Genomic DNA, 21,706 nt, shown 5'->3' with positions numbered 1-21,706 from the left:
CAATCATGGCCGAGGAACTGGCTCGTCACAATACGCCAGTCACTAGACGAACTGTGGTACCGTGTTGAAGCTGCATGGGCAGCTGTACCTGTACACGGCATCCAAGCTCTGACTCAGTGCCCAGACGTATCAAGGCCGTTATTATGGCCAGAGTTGGTTGTTCTGGGTACTGATTTCTCAGGATCTATGCACCGAAATTGAGTGAAAATGTGATCACACGTCAGTTCTAGTATAATATATTTGTCCAATGAATACCCGTTTATCATCTGCATTTCTGCTTGATGTAGCAATTTTAATGGTCAGTAGTGTACATAATAGTGTTGTTAGGAGACGCGCCCACGACGAAGCGCCTGTGGTAATATACACAGTTAAGCGCTCATTACCTTCTCTCCAGTCGCATTGTCACACCGCGCAAGGTCTCTGAGATTGTGAAAGCAGCCGGTGGGGAGAGAACTGTGAAGGGGGGAGGGGAGGTTAGGGAGGAGAGAGTTGTCCAGTGTAGGGGGAATTGGTTGGGTGGGAGGGGAGGGGAGAGGCGGTGTTGGTGAGCGTCGTGTTCTGCAGAGGGGAAACGCTCGCTGCTCTGGCAGTAAGGAAGCCACTGCGGGACGGTGAGTTTGCGGTTGCAGCTGAGGTGTCGTTGGTTTGGTGAGTAACTCCGCAGCCCACAGATTACGCAGCAGAGCCTGCGACAAGCAGCCCTCGTGACAAGAGCGTATTGTTTCCTTTTCACTACCGCGCAAAGTAATGCACAACATATGACGTTGTGCACGTCTGCAGCGAAATTCCTTGCTGGGAATCGCACCGTAAACTGTGCAGACGCGTGTCCGTAGCACTAAGGCTGTGACGTCACTATATGTAGGCGGTCGCGGCCCACCGCCGCCACGTTTCACGCACGCCATGGTCAGTCTGAAGTGACAACTGTATTCTACGGCTGGTCAATGATCTTAGACAGTTACAAGATACAGATGGTGGGAGCTTAAACATCCATTTTTTAACATCGATATTGGAGTCTTAGAAACATCGATGTTGAAGACAAAGTGTTGACCTTAAATGCTGGCAAAAATCTGGCTATTTAACTAGTAACGGGCACATCCACATCAACGGCATCTGCTTACAGGAGACAAAATATCTTTCAAAATATTTACATTCCCAGTAGAATGTATTTCGTATTGCTTCAGTGTAACTGCTACCTTTTCATATAACTAGTTAACAAACCCAGCATTGCCTGGATACTCGTTTTGCTAATTTTCTATTAGAAACGGAAACAAAAAAAAATGAACCGTGTTTGTAGTGCAATATCATGGAGAGTTTTTTTACGCTGGGTGCAGTTGATTCACATGTCTACTACGTGATTTTGTAGGTGTCTCTATGACAGCGTCCCTCCATCGCTCTATAAATGGCGGCCGTTGGTGCTTCACAGTCGAAAGCTGTCAAAAAGCGCTGCCGGGCTTCAGTGATCTCCTTAGGCTGACTCTACTATAGGAATGTCTTAGTGTTAAAGAATAACTGTGCAAAACATGTATTTCTTGAACGTATAAAGGGGTTATAACTCTTTCCGTTTACCAGTTTCTGTTTTGACGCTGTCATAAACACCGAAAGACTTAAGTCAAAACAAGGCCCTGGGGAGCATTCCGTTAGAGCTACTGATAGGCTTGAGAGAGCCAGCCATGACAAATCTTCCATTTGTTGAGCAGGATGTATGAGGCAGGCGAAATAGCCTCAGATTCTAAGAATAATATTATAATTCCCACTCCAAAGAAAGCGGCTGCTGACCGGTGTGGAAATTACCAAACTATCCGTATAATATCACACTGTTGCGAAACACTAATACGAATCCCTTACAGAAGAATCGAAAAACTAGTCGAAGCCGACCTCAGGGGAGATCAGCTTCGATTCCGGGAGAAATGTAGGAAGACGCGAGGCAATACTGACCACACGACTTCTCATAGAAGATAGGTTAAGGAATGGGAAACCTACGTTTGTGGCATTTGTAGACTTGGAGAAAACTTTTGACAATGTTGACCGGAATACTCTCTCTCAAATTATAAAGGTGGCAGGGGTAAAAATATATGAAACGAAAGGCTGTTTACAATTTATAGAGGAACCAGGTGGCAGTTACAAGAGTTGAGGGGCACGAAAGGGGAGCAGTGGTTGAGAAGGGGGTGAGCACGCTGCAGCCTGTACCCGACGTTATTCAATCTATTTATTGAGCAAGCAGTAAAAGAAACAAAAGAAAACTATGCGGTGGGAATGAAAGTCCAGGGAGAAGAAATAAAGTCTTTGAGGTTCGCCAATGACGTAATTCTGTCAGAGACAGCCAAGGACTTGGACGAGCAGTTCAACGGAATGGGCAGTGTCTAGAAAGGAGGGTATAAGATGAACATCAACAAAAGCAAAACAAGGGTAACGGAATGTAGTCTAATTGAATCAGGTGATGCTAAGGGAATTAGATTAGGAAATGAAACACTTAAAGTAGTAGATAAGTTTTGTTATTTGGGAAGCAAAGTAACTGATGATGGTCGAAGTAGGAACGATATAAAATACAGACTGGCAACGGCAAAACAAACGTTTCTGAAGAAGAGAAGCTTGTTTCCATCTTCGAGTATAAGAAGTCCTTTCTGAAAGTATTTTTATTGAGTGTAGGCATGTATGGAAGTGAAAAATGGACAATAGATTAGACAAGAAGGGAATAGAAGCATTTCAAATGTGGTGCTACAGAAGAATGCTCAAGATTAGATGGGTGGATCACGTAACTAACGAGCAGGTAAATTACAATGAAATGAATACCCCTAGGTGCATACAGGCGTTGTTATAAGTCAACGGGGACAGTTGAAAATGTGTCTCCTGACCGGGACTCGAAACCGGGATCTCCTGCTTACTTGGCAGACGCTCCATCCATCTGAGCTACCAAGGACAGACAGGTTAATGCGACTGCAGGGACTTATCTAAGGCAGCCTCCCGTGGGACCCACATTCTCAGCTTATATCAACGCATGTATATAGCTAGGAGTATTCATTTCATTGTAATTTCGTTGTAATGAGCTGCATGGTCACCGATGGTACATGTCCGAAAGAACAGACACCATCTACATATATAATGAGCAGGTAATGAATAGAATTGGGAAGAAGAGAGAAATCTGTCATACGACCTGACTAGGAGAAGGGATTGGTTGGTAGGACACATTCCGAGGCATCAAGCGATCTCCGGTTTATTACTGGGGGGAAATCGCAGAGGGAGACCAAGACATGAATACAGTAAGCAGATTCAGAAGGATGTAGGTTGCAGTAGTTACTCGGAGATGAAAAGGCTTGCACAGGGTAAAAATAGCATGTAGAGCTGCATCAAACCAGTCTTTGGACTGAAAACCACAACAACAACAACGAAATCAACATGAGTGAATAATGTAATTAATACGTACAAGTAATGAAAACTACTGGCCATTAAAATTGCTACACCACGAAGATGACGTGCCACAGACGCGAAATTTAACTGACAGGAAGAAGATCTGTGATATGAAAAAATTCGGTTTTCAGAGCATTCACACAAGGTTGACGCCGGTGGCGACACCTACAACGTGCTGACATGAGAAAAGTTTCCAACCGATTTCTCATACACAAACAGTAGTTTACCGGCGTTGCCTGATGAAACGTTGATGTGATGCCTCATGTAAGAAGGAGAAATGCGTACCATCACGTTTCGCCATAATAAAAGTCGGATTGTGGCCTATCGCTATTGCGAATTATCGTATTGCGACATTGCTGCTCGCGTTGGTCGAAATCCAATGACTGTTAGCAGAACATGGAATCGGTGGGTTCAGGAAGGCAATACGGAACGCCGTGTTGGATCTCAACGGTTTCGTATCACTAGCAGTCGAGATGGCAGGCATCTTATCCGCACGGCTGCACCGGATCGTGCAGCCATGTCTCGATTCCTGAATCAACAGATGGGGACGTTTGCAAGACAACAACCATCTGCACGAACAGTTCGACGACGTTTGCAACAGCATGGACTATCAGCTCAGAGACATTGGCTGCGGTTACCCTTGACGCTGCATCACAGACACGAACGCCTGCGATGGTGTACTCAACGACGAACCTGGGTGCAGGAATGGCAAAACGTAATTTTTTCGGATGAACCCAGGTTCTGTTCACAGCGTCATGATGGTCGCATACGTGTTTGGCGACATCGCGGTGAACGCATGTTGGAAGCGTGTATTCGTCATCGCCACACTGGCGTATCACCCGGCGTGATGTTATGGGGTGCCAAGGGTTACACGTCTCGGTCACGTCTTCTTCGCATTGAAGGCACTTTGAACAGTGGACGTTACATTTCAGATGTGTTACGACCGGTAGATCTATCCTTCATTCGATCCCTGCGAAACCCTTCCCTTCAGCAGGATAATGCACGACCGCATGTTGCAGGTCCTGTACGGGCCTTTCTGGATACAGAAAATGTTAAACTGCTGACCCGGCCAGCAAATTTCCAAATCTCTCACCAACTGAAAACGTCTGGTCAATGGTGGCAGTCACAATACGTCAGTATCGTGTTGAAGCTGCATGGGCATCTGTCCCTGTACACGCCATCCAAGCTCTGTTTGACTCAATCCTCAGGTGTATCAAGGCCGTTATTACGGCCAGAGGTGGTTGTTCTGGGTACTGATTTCTCAGGATCTATGCACCCAAATTGCGTGGAAATGTAATTACATGTCAGTTCTAGTATATTATATTCGTTCAATGAATACCCGTTTATCATCTGCATTTCTTCTTGGTGTATCAATTTTAATGGCCAGTAGTGTAACATGTTCCTGTGATATTCACACTGTATGACGAATGTCAAAATTGCTCATGTTTCTGTCACGAGATTTTGGAAGACCCTCTGATGGATTTGACCGCAGTCACACAATCCTGTTCGGACAGGAGACGGCTGAGGCACGGCCCCGGCAGACACGGGTCAATGGCCGCCAGCTCAGCCGGGTCATCGGAATTCCGGCCACCGAGCGCTGGCCCGCGCGCTGCCGCGCATCACACACTCCCCCAAAGCGCAGCTGCTGCCCTCCAGGATTTACGGCGAGCCGTAACTTGGGCCCTACCTGCCTGTCACGACATCCTGTGCTTCACTACCTGCCGGCGCTATAAATATATACCCCGAGAGCTCGGGGTGAAAAAAATTGCCGCAGTTTTCCATTATTCAGCACCTCTAAACCGCGTCGCCTTCGGGACGGCTTCCAGCACAGGAGCAATATTTTCTGCCACCGGCGTTGCACTGTAGCTACATACCGCTGAAACACGTCACGGAGACAACAGCGCTAGAGACGACACTCTACCATGTTGCTGAAAGCCCTGCATCTCACTATGTTATTAACCTCATAACAACAAGATCATCCCTTTAATCGGCCAATATAAAAACCCTAATATACTACTGGCCACTAAAATTGCTACACCAAGAAGAAATGCAGATGATAAACGGGTATTCATTGGACAGATGTATTATACTAGAACTGACATGTGATTACATTTTCACGCAATTTGGGTGCGTAAATCCTGAGAAATCAGTACCCAGGACAACCACATCTGGTCGTAATAACGGCCTTGATACGCCTGGCCATTGAGTCAAACAGAGCTTGTATGGCGCGTGCAGGTACAGCTGCCCCTGCAGCTTCAACACGATACCACAGTTCATCAAGAGTTGAGACTGGCGTATTAAGACCTTCCTGAGCCCACCGATTCCATATTCGACTAACATTCATTGGATCTCGACCAACGCGAGCAGCAATGTTGCGATACGATAAACCGCAATCACAATAGGCTACAATCCGATCTTTATCAAAGTCGGAAACGTGATGGTACGCATTTCTCCTCCTTACACGAGGCATCACAACAACGTTTCACCAGACAACGCCGGTCAAATCATGAGAGATCGGTTGGAAACTTTCCTCACGTCAGCACGTTGTAGGTGTCGCCAACGGCGCCAACCTTGTGTGAATTCTCTGCCAAGCTAATCATTTGCGTATCACAGCATCTTCTTCCTGTCAGTTAAATTTCGCGTCTGTAGCACGTCATCTTCGTGGTATAGCAATTTTAATGGTCAGTAGTGTATTTTGTTCTAGCACAGGCATACGTAAGAGTGAGCTGCTAATGAAAGATTATGGGATCAGTTTAAGAGCAATTGCAATCCCACACAGTGCAATAATTGTAGTTCAGTCATATTAAATACTGGAGAAGTTTTCATCTAGATATCAGATGATACGCGTCTTGTGGCGAGATCTTACCCACACCTCGAGGGACTTTTTGTCGTGCATAAGTTCGTGTAAACATTGTAACTGACAGCAAAAGCACAAATACTAAATAGCACCATTATTACCTCATATACTTGGAATGTATTCTTGATGCAATATATCTGTGCCTGTAGATACTGAACTGTTCCTGGACGTAGTAAAATCAACCTATGTATGAAGGGATTACTTCAATAGTGGTATAAGTCCATTTTTGTTTATTTTGAGATACAGTGTCCTAAAGTTAAATGAGCGCTGAAAAATCTGCAGTTGAGATACCAGGAATATTCAAGCATATGGTATCTTGCTAGAGATGAACGTTTCTTTCTGTTTGTTTGGATAATTAATTTCAGAAGCATTATAGACAGAAAAGTGGAGGTAATGGACTTGTATCACTATTGAAATAAGCCGTTCATATGATACTACTAGCTGTACTTGAAGAGCTTTTAGGCGGTTCCAAGTTGTCATATTGGTTGTGATTTTGTATAAAGGAAAATTCTGATAAAGAATTACTAAAAATTTCTTATAAAATGTTTTTAATAAATTTCTAAAATGATATAAACATGTTTACGTATAAATTATGTTTCATGACTGTTGCATAGGATTTTATAGTCAGAGTAAAACACTGGCTTGGCTTACATGTTATGATAATAATTGAGGCATATGTAATTATATTTAATAATAGATCCCTACCTTAATCTAATGTGGGATGATAATATCGATTCTTGCTACCACTGCGCCATCCGATGTACTTACGTATCATTACGAAGTTTATGCTGAGAGCTGTCAGTTGTCTAGTGATGATGAATGTAATTCGTGCAGTAACTTGTGTGCATTTAGCTGTTATTTTAAAAGTGATATGCCGACTCCTAGTATTGCTCATGACACTAACATGGACATACATTGTGTAGCACCACTTACTTTAATGAAAGAGAACAATGTGTAATGAGGTAAATGTGGTGTCACCGCCAGACACCACACTTGCTAGGTTGTAGCCTTAAATCGGCCGCGGTCCATTAGTACATGTCGGACCCGCGTGTCGCCACTGTCAGTGATAGCAGACCGAGCGCCACCACACGGCAGGTCTCGAGAGACTTACTAGCTCTCGCCCCAGTTGTACGGACGACTTCGCTAGCGATGCACACTGACGAAGCTTCGCTCATTTGCAGAGCAGATAGTTAGAAAAGCCTTCAGCTAAGTCAATGGCTACGACCTAGCAAGGCGCCATTAGTAACATTGCATGTATCTACAGAGTCTCACTTGTATCGTCAAGAGCGATGTACAACAATGATGGATTAAAGTTAAGTATTCCAGCAGCTACGTACTTTTCTTTATAGCATTCATTACGTATCCTGTTTCAGACCTCTCTCTAGCCTGCGTGGGTTAACGTGTGCATATCGGCTTCCTCACTCAGGTAGTGTTCGTAGTGTTGGCTAACTGCTAACACTACAGTAAAGACAAGTGCGTTGTTATTCCATGCTTTGCAAATCTTGGTTATAACTGTGTGTGTTCTGTTATCGTAGTTGCTGTATTGTAGCATTTTCGGCCCCATCTTCTGCAGATCCGAAGATGGCAACAGAGAAATTTCTGAAACCGGTAATCTAAATCATATTAGCGGTCATGGCAGTTGAAAATTTATTCAGTGTGCAGAAACATTAGGAAGAATAGTATCCTATTTATGGAGTACACCAGAGGTCACAAATGTTTCCACGGAGCGCCAAGTGACTGACAAAATGACGAGCGCGAGCCGTATTATCAGTTCGTTCAGTACTCGCAAGCCAGAAAGAAAACTGTGAAAAAATACGGAAAACTGGGAAAAAAGACGAAAAACTAAGTTCCACCTTTCGTGTTAAAAGTGGGCGAGTGTCGTGCAATGCACAGAAAACAAGGACAACCAACAGAGTAATTTACTAGACTTCTCAAAGATGTACGGAAATGCAGTGCTTGTGTTATTAAGAAATACTGTGCAATGCAGCTTCCGACATACATGCATGCACGTCCGAAGCAACATTGCAATTGTCTTTCTTAATAACACAGATGCTCTTTGCCGCCGTTGGATAAGCAGCTGAGCAGCAAGTCGTATACTCCTAGCTCACTCATTTGCTACATAGTTTAATTCTTAAATTCTTTGCGTGTTTTTGGTACTTGCATTGTTTAATTCATAAATTTCGGGCGTATTATAGTATTCGAGAGTTGTAGCATCGCGTTTTAGTACCTGAATAGTGTAAATTCGCGTAGTCGTTTGTCTACTGTTTTTGTTTTGAACGGCCAGTGTCGGTTGGTCACAGTCAGTGTGCTCCCTGCCGCCGTTGGATAAGCAGCTGAGCAGCAAGTCGTATACTCCTAGCTCACTCATTTGTTACATAGTTTAATTCTTAATTTCTTTGCGTGTTTTTGGTACTTGCATTGTTTAATTCATAAATTTCGGGCGTATTATAGTATTTGAGAGTGTAGCATCGCGTTTTAGTACCTGAATAGTGTAATTTCGCTTAGTCTCCTTCCGCCGCCGAGCAGTGTCAGCAGTGCGCAAGTAGCAGCATTACTGCATTTACTAGGCAATCTTGTATTTTAATAACCGTTTAAATTTTGTCGATTTGTTTGCGCTCTCTGTAGATTAGTTCAGACGTTCTTTGCAAAAGTTTTTAGCATGGATAGGGACTGCAACTGCTGTGTTCGGATGCAGGCTGAGTTGGCATCCCTTCGCTCCCAGCTTCAGGCAGTGTTGGCTTCGGTCACACAGCTTGAGGCTGTTGCCAATGGGCATCACTGTGGGGGTCCGGATGGGGGTTTGTCGGGGACGGCCAGCTCGTCCCACGCATCCCCTGATCGGACTACGACTGTGGTTGCCCGGGATACTGCCCGCATTGAGGCTGATCCCTCACCTGTGGTAGAGTGGGAGGTCGTTTCAAGGTGTGGCAGGGGGCGAAAGACATTCCGGAGGGCTGAACGGAAAGCCTCTCCAGTTTGTCTGACGAACCGGTTTCAGGCTCTGTCTCAGGCTGATACTGATCTTCGGCCTGACACGGCTGCTTGTCCTGTTCCAGAGGTTGCCCCTCAGTCTGCAAGATCCGGGCAGTTGCAGAGGGTGGGCTTACTGGTAGTTGGGAGCTCCAACGTCAGGCGCGTAATGGGGCCCCTTAGGGAAATGGCAGCAAGAGAGGGGAAGAAAACCAATGTGCACTCCGTGTGCATACCGGGGGGAGTCATTCCAGATGTGGAAAGGGTCCTTCCGGATGCCATGAAGGGTACAGGGTGCACCCATCTGCAGGTGGTCGCTCATGTCGGCACCAATGATGTGTGTCGCTATGGATCGGAGGAAATCCTCTCTGGCTTCCGGCGGCTATCTGATTTGGTGAAGACTGCCAGTCTCGCTAGCGGGATGAAAGCAGAGCTCACCATCTGCAGCATCGTCGACAGGACTGACTGCGGACCTTTGGTACAGAGCCGAGTTGAGGGTCTGAATCAGAGGCTGAGACGGTTCTGCGACCGTGTGGGCTGCAGATTCCTCGACTTGCGCCATAGGGTGGTGGGGTTTCGGGTTCCGCTGGATAGATCAGGAGTCCACTACACGCAACAAGCGGCTACACGGGTAGCAGGGGTTGTGTGGCGTGGGCTGGGCGGTTTTTTTAGGTTAGATGGCCTTGGGCAAGTACAGAAAGGGCAACAGCCTCAACGGGTGCGGGGCAAAGTCAGGACATGCGGGGACCAAGCAGCAATCGGTATTGTAATTATCAACTGTCGAAGCTGCGTTGGTAAAGTACCGGAACTTCAAGAGCTGATAGAAAGCACCGAAGCTGAAATCGTTATAGGTACAGAAAGCTGGCTTAAGCCAGAGATAAATTCTGCCGAAATTTTTACAAAGGTACAGACGGTGTTTAGAAAGGATAGACTGCATGCAACCGGTGGTGGAGTGTTCGTCGCTGTTAGTAGTAGTTTATCCTGTAGTGAAGTAGAAGCGGATAGTTCCTGTGAATTATTATGGGTGGAGGTTACACTAAACAACCGAACTAGGTTAATAATTGGCTCCTTTTACCGACCTCCCGACTCAGCAGCATTAGTGGCAGAACAACTGAGAGAAAATTTGGAATACATTTCACATAAATTTTCTCAGCATGTTATAGTCTTAGGTGGAGATTTCAATTTACCAGATATAGACTGGGACACTCAGATGTTTAGGACGAGTGGTAGGGACAGAGCATCGAGTGACATTATACTGAGTGCACTATCCGAAAATTACCTCGAGCAATTAAACAGAGAACCGACTCGTGGAGATAACATCTTGGACCTACTGATAACAAACAGACCCGAACTTTTCGACTCTGTATATACAGAACAGGGAATCAGTGATCATAAGGCCGTTGCAGCATCCCTGAATATGGAAGTTAATAGGAATATAAAAAAAGGGAGGAAGGTTTATCTGTTTAGCAAGAGTAATAGAAGGCAGATTTCAGACTGCCTAACAGATCAAAACGAAAATTTCTGTTCCGACACTGACAATGTTGAGTGTTATGGAAAAAGTTCAAGGCAATCGTAAAAAGCGTTTTAGACAGGTACGTGCCGAGTAAAACTGTGAGGGACGGGAAAAACCCACCGTGGTACAACAACAAAGTTAGGAAACTACTGCGAAAGCAAAGAGAGCTCCACTCCAAGTTTAAACGCAGCCAAAACCTCTCAGACAAACAGAAGCTAAACGATGTCAAAGTTAGCGTAAGGAGGGCTATGCGTGAAGCGTTCATTGAATTCGAAAGGAAAATTCTATGTACCGACTTGACAGAAAATCCTAGGAAGTTCTGGTCTTACGTTAAATCAGTAAGTGGCTCGAAACAGCATATGCAGACACTACGGGATGATGATGGCATTGAAACAGAGGATGACACGCGTAAAGCTGAAATACTAAACACCTTTTTCCAAAGCTGTTTCACAGAGGAAGACCGCACTGCAGTTCCTTCTCTAAATCCTCACACAAACGAAAAAATGACTGACATCGAAATAAGTGTCCAAGGAATAGAAAAGCAACTGGAATCACTCAATAGAGGAAAGTCCACTGGACCTGACGGGATACCAATTCGATTCTACACAGAGTACGCGAAAGAACTTGCCCCCCTTCTAACAGCCGTGTACCGCAAGTCTCTAGAGGAACGGAGGGTTCCAAATGATTGGAAAAGAGCACAGATAGTCCCAGTCTTCAAGAAGGGTCGTCGAGCAGATGCGCAAAACTATAGACCTATATCTCTTACGTCGATCTCTTGTAGAATTTTAGAACATGTTTTTTGCTCGCGTATCATGTCATTTCTGGAAACCCAGAATCTACTATGTAGGAATCAACATGGATTCCGGAAACAGCGATCGTGTGAGACCCAACTCGCTTTATTTGTTCATGAGACCCAGAAAATATTAGATACAGGCTCCCAGGTAGATGCTATTTTTCTTGACTTCCGGAAGGCGTTCGATACAGTTCCGCACTGTCGCCTGATAAACAAAGTAAGAGCCTACGGAATATCAGACCAGCTGTGTGGCTGGATTGAAGAGTTTTTAGCAAACAGAACACAGCATGTTGTTATCAATGGAGAGACGTCTACAGACGTTAAAGTAACCTCTGGCGTGCCACAGGGGAGTGTTATGGGACCATTGCTTTTCACAATATATATAAATGACTTAGTAGATAGTGTCGGAAGTTCCATGCGGCTTTTCGCGGATGATGCTGTAGTATACAGAGAAGTTGCAGCATTAGAAAATTGTAGCGAAATGCAGGAAGATCTGCAGCGGATAGGCACTTGGTGCAGGGAGTGGCAACTGACCTTTAACATAGACAAATGTAATGTATTGCGAATACATAGAAAGAAGGATCCTTTATTGTATGATTATATGATAGCGGAACAAACACTGGTAGCAGTTACTTCTGTAAAATATCTGGGAGTATGCGTGCGGAACGATTTGAAGTGGAATGATCATATAAAATTAATTGTTGGTAAGGCGGGTACCAGGTTGAGATTCATTGGGAGAGTGCTTAGAAAATGTAGTCCATCAACAAAGGAGGTGGCTTACAAAACACTCGTTCGACCTATACTTGAGTATTGCTCATCAGTGTGGGATCCGTACCAGATCGGTCTGACGGAGGAGATAGAGAAGATCCAAAGAAGAGCGGCGCGTTTCGTCACAGGGTTATTTGGTAACCGTGATAGCGTTACGGAGATGTTTAATAAACTCAAGTGGCAGACTCTGCAAGAGAGGCGCTCTGCATTGCGGTGTAGCTTGCTCGCCAGGTTCCGAGAGGGTGCGTTTCTGGATGAGGTATCGAATATATTGCTTCCCCCTACTTATACCTCCCGAGGAGATCACGAATGTAAAATTAGAGAGATTAGAGCGCGCACGGAGGCTTTCAGACAGTCGTTCTTCCCGCGAACCATACGCGACTGGAACAGGAAAGGGAGGAAATGACAGTGGCACGTAAGGTGCCCTCCGCCACGCACCGTTGGGTGGCTTGCGGAGTATCAATGTAGATGTAGATGTAGATGCTGTTTTTTCGTATTTATTCACCAATAGCAGGCCCTCGACTCTCAATAAATATGTTCTTCCTGGACGGGATTACACGTAACGTACTAGTGCAGATTTTGTGTCATGGGCGACGACGTACCGAAGTTTGGGTTTGGCCGTGATTCGTGCACGGATAGCCGAAGCGGTGAAGGCAACCAATCACTCTCGTAAAGTCTGAAATACGGGTTCGATTCCCGGTACCATAAATTTTCATTGTCGTCAATCCAATACACAGGCAATGGCGGTTCGTACTCGCAATTACGAACACATATCTGTTGTCAAAGAAGGTGATGTTAGCAAAGCGTTACATAAGATTTAGTTGCACATATCTTCCTCCTCCTCCTTTTTCTTCTTCTGCTGTGTAGTGTTGCCCCTGTTTGTCTGCCTCCATCCTTAGATGTACTGGACCAACTGCCGTCCTATCTCTTGGGCGGTCTGCCGGGTATTCATTTCCCTTGCGATCGTCCATGTTTACAAATTTTAGCATGTTTTGTGGGATCCATGCTTCCCACACGAGCCTTCCACTTTGTTTTCCTTGTCTTCTTCCAGTTATTTACATCTTGTACTAGCTCACAAACCCGGTGCTGCTGGGGCATTCATTGTGCCAATTTTTCTATTTGGAACGTTCATATTCTGTAAGCTGGGTGCAGGTGCTTCGCATATGAACAATTCGATTTTGTAAACGCCTGTGTGGCAACGTCTCTTCACAGCTCTACAGATGGCTGTTGTTTTCACTATAGCATTTTGTGCTTCACAACTGAAAGCTGACAAAAGCGCTGACAGGTGTGAGGCATTTCCTTCAGTTGACTAGAATGCAGGAGTGTCATATTGCTGAGGAAAAATTGTGTTGAAACTTTTTGCATGACGCGGAATTTTTCCACACATCTCCGTGTTTATGACGTCATACGTCACGATCTAAGCGTGGTACCACGATATATTTGTATAGGTGCATTCAGCGGCATATGTGAATATTGTTTGCAAAAAGCGTTGTGAAAAGAATTAGTAGCGAAGAAGTAGTAAATTTAAACGTCGCCGGCTGGGGCGGCCGAGCGGTTCTAGGCGCTACAGTCTGGAACCGCCCGACCGCTACTGTCGTAGGTTCGAATCCTGCCTCGGACATGAATGTGTGTGATGTCCTTAGGTTAATTAGGTTTAAGTAGTTCTAAGTTCTGGGGGACTGATGACCTGAGAAGTTAAGTCCCATAGTGCTCAGAGCCATTTTTTAAACGTCACGCATAATGCGACAATTTTTCATGCATCTCCTTGTTTATGACGTTATATCCCCTGAAATATGCATACAGCTACGATATAATTTTGTAGGTGCTGTCTGCGAAATTTATTGCGACTGGAGTTAGTAGCACAGAACTAATAAATTCAAACGTCTTGCATGATAAAGTAGTTTTTCACACATCTCATTGTTTCTGACGTCATTTCTCAAAAATGGCTCTGAGCACTATGCGACTTAACTTCTGAGGTCATCAGTCGCCTAGAACTTAGAACTAATTAAACCTAACTAACCTAAGGACATCACACACATCCATGCCCGAGGCAGGATTCGAACCTGTGACCGTAGCGGTCGCTCGGTTCCAGACTGTAGCGCCTAGAACAGCACGGCCACTCCGGCCGGCCGTCATTTCTGCTGAACTACGATACGTATATGGTTCTTATCCCTACAGTGATTGATGTCTGACAGTAAGGGATATGAAACATGTTGGCAGATTAAAACTGTGTGCCGGGCCGAAGATCGAACTTCGTTCCGTTGGGTTTCGCGGGCAAGTGCTTCAGAGCTGAACTACCCATGCACGACTGACTGCCCGTCCTCACAGCTTTAATTGCGCCAATCTCGGTCCAACATACAATTTTAATCGGCCAGGAAGTTTCATATCGGACCAAACTCCACTGCGAAGCAAAAGTTTCATTCTAATAAGGGATGTGTACCAACCAAGTTCGGTTGAAATCGATCCACTGGTTTCGGAGGAGATGTGGAACATACAAACATACACGCAAACGTACATATATCCATTTTTATAATTTGTATGGATTTCATATTTTTCCCTTACCGACACATTTGTTGCCTAGTACCATATCGTTATTCCTTGGATCTCAGTATCTTCATTTCTACAGCCGTTAGCTTTTGGTTTATCTTCCATGTTTCTGCTCTAGTTTCTGTCACATATGTAATAACAGGACCCAGGACGCACCATTGTTTTATATATTTTTATTTACCTTTAGTTGTCATAAATTTGTTTCTGCATAGAGTATTTTGCAGGCATCCGTCTACCCTTACTACCTTTATCACTTGATTTTTCACTTCCATGCTTAAGTCTTTACAGCTGCCGATAACATTCCCTAGATAACTGAAGCTATCACTTGTTCTACTGACACACCGTCTACTTATAAATTACATCGTATAGATGTTTCTGACATTATCAAACTTTTTTTTACGTAGGATCTCCATGTTCTATTGCTCCACTGTTTTAGTGAATTGGTGAAGCAGCCTTTGTAAATTATCCTCATTATTTGCTGTCGGTGCAGTATGATCAGCATAACATACAGTGTTTACCACTTTATTTTCTAGTTTATAGCCGTATTTCACAAACTACGTAGCAAACGACAGTCGTGAGATATGCCAAACTGGTGTTTCGTTTTCAAGAAATCATTAGTGTTTGCTTTGGTATTGCTGCGTCGGATGGAGAGAACTACTTTCATCTATTCGTCAGTCGATCTCGTTCGAAGTGCCGACTTCATATACATCGCTATCGAAAACGTTTGTTCACTGTTACACCAGTGGTAAATTTCTTCAGATTCGGGAACTCAACATGAGGTAAGCAATAGTAAAATTCAACAAGTTTTCCTTCGCTGTGCTACTATTTCAACAAGGTATTTTCTTGCAAATCAATGAGTTCAACTGGCACATGATCAAGGTTACAATCAAACGGATTCTGGTACAGAAGAATGTCACCGTCACTTCTTGATCTCGACAGACCAGAAAATCTCTGCAAAAGATGCTTCTTAAAGTCGCGAATGACTTTTTTCGCAAAATCAAGGATGACGTCTTCACGGATTGTTTTAAGAAGTGTTCGAAACGTTTTCTCTTTCCAGTAGTGCTTCAGAGAACGACAGCTTTCTCCAAAACGTTTTGATGATCCTGCAGAGGACGCAGACGAGGTTATCCTGGCCCCTACATTTCGAGTTCAGTATATTCATGTGCGATGTGACGTCGACCGAAGATGACAACTTTGACAGCCGTATGAAATCTGACAGCTGTGTATCAGATCTGTTTCCAAAATGAGATTTTCATTCTGCAGCGCTGATATGAAACTTCCTGGCAGATTAAAACTGTGTGCCGGACCAAGACTCGAACTCGAGACCTTTGCCTTTCGCGGGCAAGTGCTCTACCATCTGAACTACCGAAGCACGACTCACGCCCGGTACTCACAGCTTTACTTCTGCCAGTACCTCGCCTCCTACCTTCCAAACTTTAGAGCACTTGCCCGCGAAAGGCAGAGGTCCCGAGTTCGAGTCTCGGTCCGGCACACAGTTTCAATCTGCCAGGAAATTTCATATCAGCGCACACTCCGCTGCAGAGTGAAAATCTCATTCTGGAAACATCCCCTAGGCTGGGGCTAAGCCATGTCTCCGCAATATCCTTTCTTTCAGGAGTGCTAGTTCTGGAAGTTTCTGTAAAGTTTGGAAGGTAGGAGACGAGGTACTGGCAGAAGTAAAGCTGTGAGGATGGAGCGTGAGTCGTGCTTGGGTAGCTCAGATGGTAGAGCATTTGCCGGCGAAAGGCAAAGGTCCCGAGTTCGAGCCTCGGTCCGGCAAACAGTTTTAATAAGCCAGGAAGTTTCATGTCAGAGCTGTCTTTCTCAGTGAAGAAAACATGTATTTATTTTCGGGGCTTGCAAAACTGAAACAGGACTGTACCGCAGCTGAGCAGCAAGTCACAGAAGTGATAACGTAAGTCAGTTTATTCAAGAAAAACCTGGAACTGACGACCACTGAGCGCATGTCCCCGATCAGAGCGGAAAAGTGGGTTGTCAGTACATAGTAAACATCTGTGTTGCCAACAGAATACTTGCTGACGTATACTCGTGGAAGAAAAATTCCAACATGAAGAAATAATCAACGAATGCATTTGAATAGGTAACATATTTAAGTGATTTATACTGCAGGTTCATACCTTAATCCAAGCGCGAGAAAAGCCACTGCAATTGTGAAATGCTGGTAACCGCCCAAATGTTGAATACAAGCGTGCAAACGCTCATGCATTGTGTCGTACGAGGGTAATCCCAAGAGTAAGGTCTCCTATTTTTAAGTACATAGACCTGTTTATTTCTACAACGGTTTACATCAGTTTACAGCTTGAACGTTTAGCTATTTTTCGACATAATCACCATTTCTGTCGATGCGTTTTTGTAGACGCTGTGGCAGTTTCTGTATGCCCATGTCATACCAGCTTGCCGCCATGCTGTTCAGAAAGTTATGAACGTCTTCTTTCACCTCTTCGTCGGAGCTGAATCGCTGGGACCATAATTAACGCTGACAGGTACTGTGAGACTCTGAAAAAACTCAAACGGGCAATTCAGAACCGGAGAAGAGGAATGTTGATCAAGGGCGTACACATTCTCCATGACAACGCGCGCCCACACTTCACTCGGCAAACAGTTGCTCTCCTACAACAGTTTCATTGGAACATAATCACCGACCCACCCAATAGTCCTGACTTTGCGACCAGTGACTATCACCTGTTCCCTAGGTTAAAAGAACATTTGGCCAGAAAACTATTCAGCTCCGACGAAGAGGTGAAAGAAGAGGTTCACAACTTTCTGAACAGCACGGCGGCGAGCTGCTATGACATGGGCATACAAAAACTGCCACAGCGTCTACAAAAATTCATCGACAGAAATGGAGATTGTATCGAAAAATAGCTAAATGTTCAAGCTGTAAACTGATGTAAACCATTGTAGAGATAGACGAGTCTATATACTCGTATTTACACTACTGGCCATTAAAATTGCTACAAAAAGAAGAAATGCAGATGATAAACGGGTATTCATTGGACAAATATATTATACTACAACTGACATGTGTTTACATTTTCACGCAATTTGGGTGCATAGATCCTGAGAAATCAGTACCGAGAACAATCACCTCTGGCCGTAATAACGGCCTTGGTACGCCTGGGCATTGAGTCAAACAGAGCTTGGATGGCGTGTTCAGGTACAGCTGCCCGTGCAGCTTCAACACGATACCACAGTTCATCAAGAGTAGTGACTGGCGTATTGTGCCAGTAGCTCGGTTACCATTGACCAGACGTTTTCAGTTGGTGAGAGATCTGGAGAATGTGCTGGCCAGGGCAGCAGTAGAACATTTTCTGTATCCAGAAAGGCCCATACAGGACCTGCAACATGCGGTCGTGCATTATCCTGCTCAAATGTAGTGTTCCGCAGGGATCGAATGAAGGCTAGAGCCACGGGTCGTATCACATCTGAAATGTAACGTCCACTGTTCAAAGTGCCGTCAATGCGAACAAGAGGTGACAGAGACGTGTAACCAATGGCACCCCATACCATCACGCCGGGTGATACGCCAGTATGGCGATGACGAATACGCGCTTCCCATGAGCGTTCACCACGATGTCGCCAAACACGGAAGCGACCATCATGATGCTGTAAACAGAACCTGCATTCATCCGAAAAAATGACATTTTCCCATTCGTGCACCCAGGTTCGACGTTGAGTACACCATCGCAGGCTCTCCGTTACTGCCATGCAGATAAGATGCCTGTCATCTGGACTGCTAGTGATACGAGGTTGTTGGGATCCAGCATGGCCTTCCGTATTACCCTCCTGAATCCGCCGATTCCATATTCTGCTAACAGTCATTGGATCCCGACCAACGCGAGCAGCAATGTCGCGATACGATAAACCGCAATCGCGATAGGCTACAATCCGACCTTTATCAAAATCGGAAGCGTCATGGTACGCATTTCTGCTCCTTACACGAGGCATCACAACAACGTTTCACCAGGCAACGCCGGTCAACTGCTGTTTGTGTACGAGAAATCGGTTGGAAACTTTCCTCATTTCGGGATGTTGTAGGTGTCGCCACCGGCGCCAACCTTGTGTGAATGCTCTGAAAAGCTAATCATTTGCATATCACAGCATCTTATTCCTGTCGGTTAAATTCCGCGTCTGTAGCACATCTTCGTGGTGTAGCAATTGTAATGGCCAGTAGTGTATAAAAAATAGCAGACCTTACTTTTGGGATTACCCTCGTACATGTGCCGGATGTCATTTTGTGGGATGGAGTTCCACGCCTGTTGCATGGTCGGTCAATACAGGGACGGTTCGTGCTGGCTGTAGGTGACGCTTGCATTATCGGATGTTGTCCCACACGTGCTCGACTGGAGACAGATGTAGTGATCGAGCAGGCCAAGGCAACATGTCGACACTGTATAGAGCATGTTGGCTTACAACGGCGATGTATGGGTGAGCGTTATCCTGTTGGAAAACACCCTCTGGAATTCTGTTCACAAATTGCACCACAACAGCTCCAATCACCAGACTGACGTACAAACTTGCTGTGAGGATGCGTGGGAAAGAACGAGAGTACTCCAGGTGTCATACGGAATCGCACCCCAGACCATAACTCCAGGTGTAGGACCAGGGTGTCTGCCCCCGGTAGCTGAGTGGTCAGCGCGACAGAATGTCAATGCTAAGGGCCCGGGTTCGATTCCCGGCTGCGTCGGAGATTTTCTCCGCTCAGGGACTGGGTGTTGTGTTGTCCTAATGATCATGATTTCATCCGCATCGACGCGCAGGTCGTCGAAGTGTCGTCAAATCGAAAAACTTGCACCCGGCGAACGGTCTACCCGACGGGAGGCCCTAGTCACACGACATTTACATTTAGCACCAGTGTGTCTTGCACACAGATAGCGTGGCTGCAGAGTCTCAAGTGGCTTCTTACTGAGCAAAGTGCGTCCATCTCTGGCGACGAGGCAGAACCAGCTTTTATTAGATGACACAATATACCTCCAGTCCGCCCTCCAATGAGGTTTTACTTGACACCACTGAATTCGCAAATGGAGGTGGTTTAGGGTCGTTGGAATGCAAGCTACAGGACGTCTGACTCGGAGCTGTCCTCCTAGTAACAGGTCTGTAACAGTTCGTTGGTCACTGTGATGCCAACTGCTGCTCCAATTGCTGCGCCATACGTGGTATGGTGCACCACAACCACACGACGGTCTTCCCTCTCGTTAGTGCCACGTGGCTTTCTGGAGGCTCGCCGGCCCGTGTGGCCGAGCGGTTCTAGGCGCTTCAGTCTGGAACCGCGCGACCGCTACTGTCACAGGTTCGAATCCTGCCTCGGGCATGGATGTGTGTGCTGTCCTTAGGTTAGTTACGTTTAAGTAGTTCTAAGTTCTAGGGAACTGATGACCTCAGATGTTAAGTCCCATAGTGCTCAGAGCCATTTGAACCTTTCTGGAGGTCGGTCTCTTGCGACCGTAGCTGTCCGTGACCATCGCTTCCAGTGGCTACATTCGCGCCAAGTCTTTCTGGAATATCGCGGAAGGAACATCCAGTTCTCGTAGTCCTATTACGCGATCTTTTTTTTTTTTTTTTTTTTTTTTTGAAAAAAAGAATCTTTATTTCATCATTATCATGTTACAATGTAACCTACTACCTAAATACATTAGTAGGTCCTATATTTTACTATTTCTAAGTTCTATGTGCAGCTATTATGATGTTTAACAATACAGGTTTTTCTTACTACACTCCATCACCACTATGGGGGTTAATCTACCATACTCACTATTCTATGTTACTGTTTGTCTAATATTCCTTAATTTTAGCTTGTTTTGTTATGATACTACTTGCTAATAGTTGTTATTGTTATGACTACTCTACCTGCAGCGTTACAAGTGTGCCAGAATAGATACAAACCTACGTTTTGGCCATTCCCACTGAGCTAATCCCAGTGGGAGTGCCCCTGGCACTGGGCTGGCCGGTGGCGTATTCACTGCAGTTCTATACCATTTCTATTATCCTAGTTTGATCTTATACGCGATCTTGTTCGAACTGGGCCTTCGTCGCCTGAGAGGCATTGTTGACTAACATAGATTCCCACGTCCAATCTCAAAGGTAGCTAACGATCGCGACCGTCACATCGCGTATTTAAAGCAAATTTGATTCGCATTCTTTGCTACTAACACCACTCTTATGCAACTGGTGCGGAACTTAAACAGACGTCATGATTCAAATGTAGAGAGACGCCTATCAACTTTCGTTTACGTCGCTCAAGTCCTCCTTGGTTTTGTGATTTTTTTTTCCGTCAATGTACGACGCAGTGTGTGAACAGAGTCCAGAAATTGTCATTCCCCCAACCGATTCCTGATCACTCCGATCGTGTGATCATGTCGTAGTATTCTAAACGTAGCATTTAAATTTACACTGTATCACAACGTCACGTGTTCCAAACATTTAATCAGGCTAATTCACGTACTGTCAGCGGCCTGGACGCACTGACTTAGCGGGCCAGCCTCGACTCGCATGTTGACCTCTGGAGAACACTTTTCGATTCCACACTTTCCACGGGTGGCAAACCATTATCGGCACACTACGATTAAGTTGGTTAGAGATTAGCAACTCTCTGAGGCTAGCAATGATACTATCATCATAAGGTGAACATCTACATCTACATATCTACATACATACTCCGCTAGCCACCGAGCGGTGTGTGGCAGAGGGCACAATTCGCGCCAAAGTCATATTTCCCCCCTCTGTTCCACTCGCGGATCGCGCGAGGGAAAAACGACTCTCTGAACGCCTCAGTACGAGCTCTTATTTCCCTTATCTTTGAATTATGATCATGGCGCGCTTTGAAAGTTGGTGG

General features: G+C 45.2%; 1 protein-coding gene across 1 annotated transcript in view; it reads left to right on the top strand.

Moving 5' to 3' along the window:
- The first annotated feature begins 605 nt into the window (after positions 1-605).
- The window catches only part of LOC124717065, a 51,261-nt gene continuing 30,160 nt past the window's right edge, over positions 606-21,706 (top strand). Inside the window, exon 1 of the mRNA XM_047243747.1 lies at positions 606-648. The gene's annotated coding sequence lies outside the window, so the exon portion shown is untranslated. The remainder of the gene's footprint in view (positions 649-21,706) is intronic.

The sequence above is a fragment of the Schistocerca piceifrons genome, chromosome 9, assembly GCF_021461385.2.
Source record: "Schistocerca piceifrons isolate TAMUIC-IGC-003096 chromosome 9, iqSchPice1.1, whole genome shotgun sequence".
Lineage (NCBI taxonomy): Eukaryota > Metazoa > Arthropoda > Insecta > Orthoptera > Acrididae > Schistocerca > Schistocerca piceifrons.
This window is presented reverse-complemented; position numbering and strand designations above follow the sequence as displayed.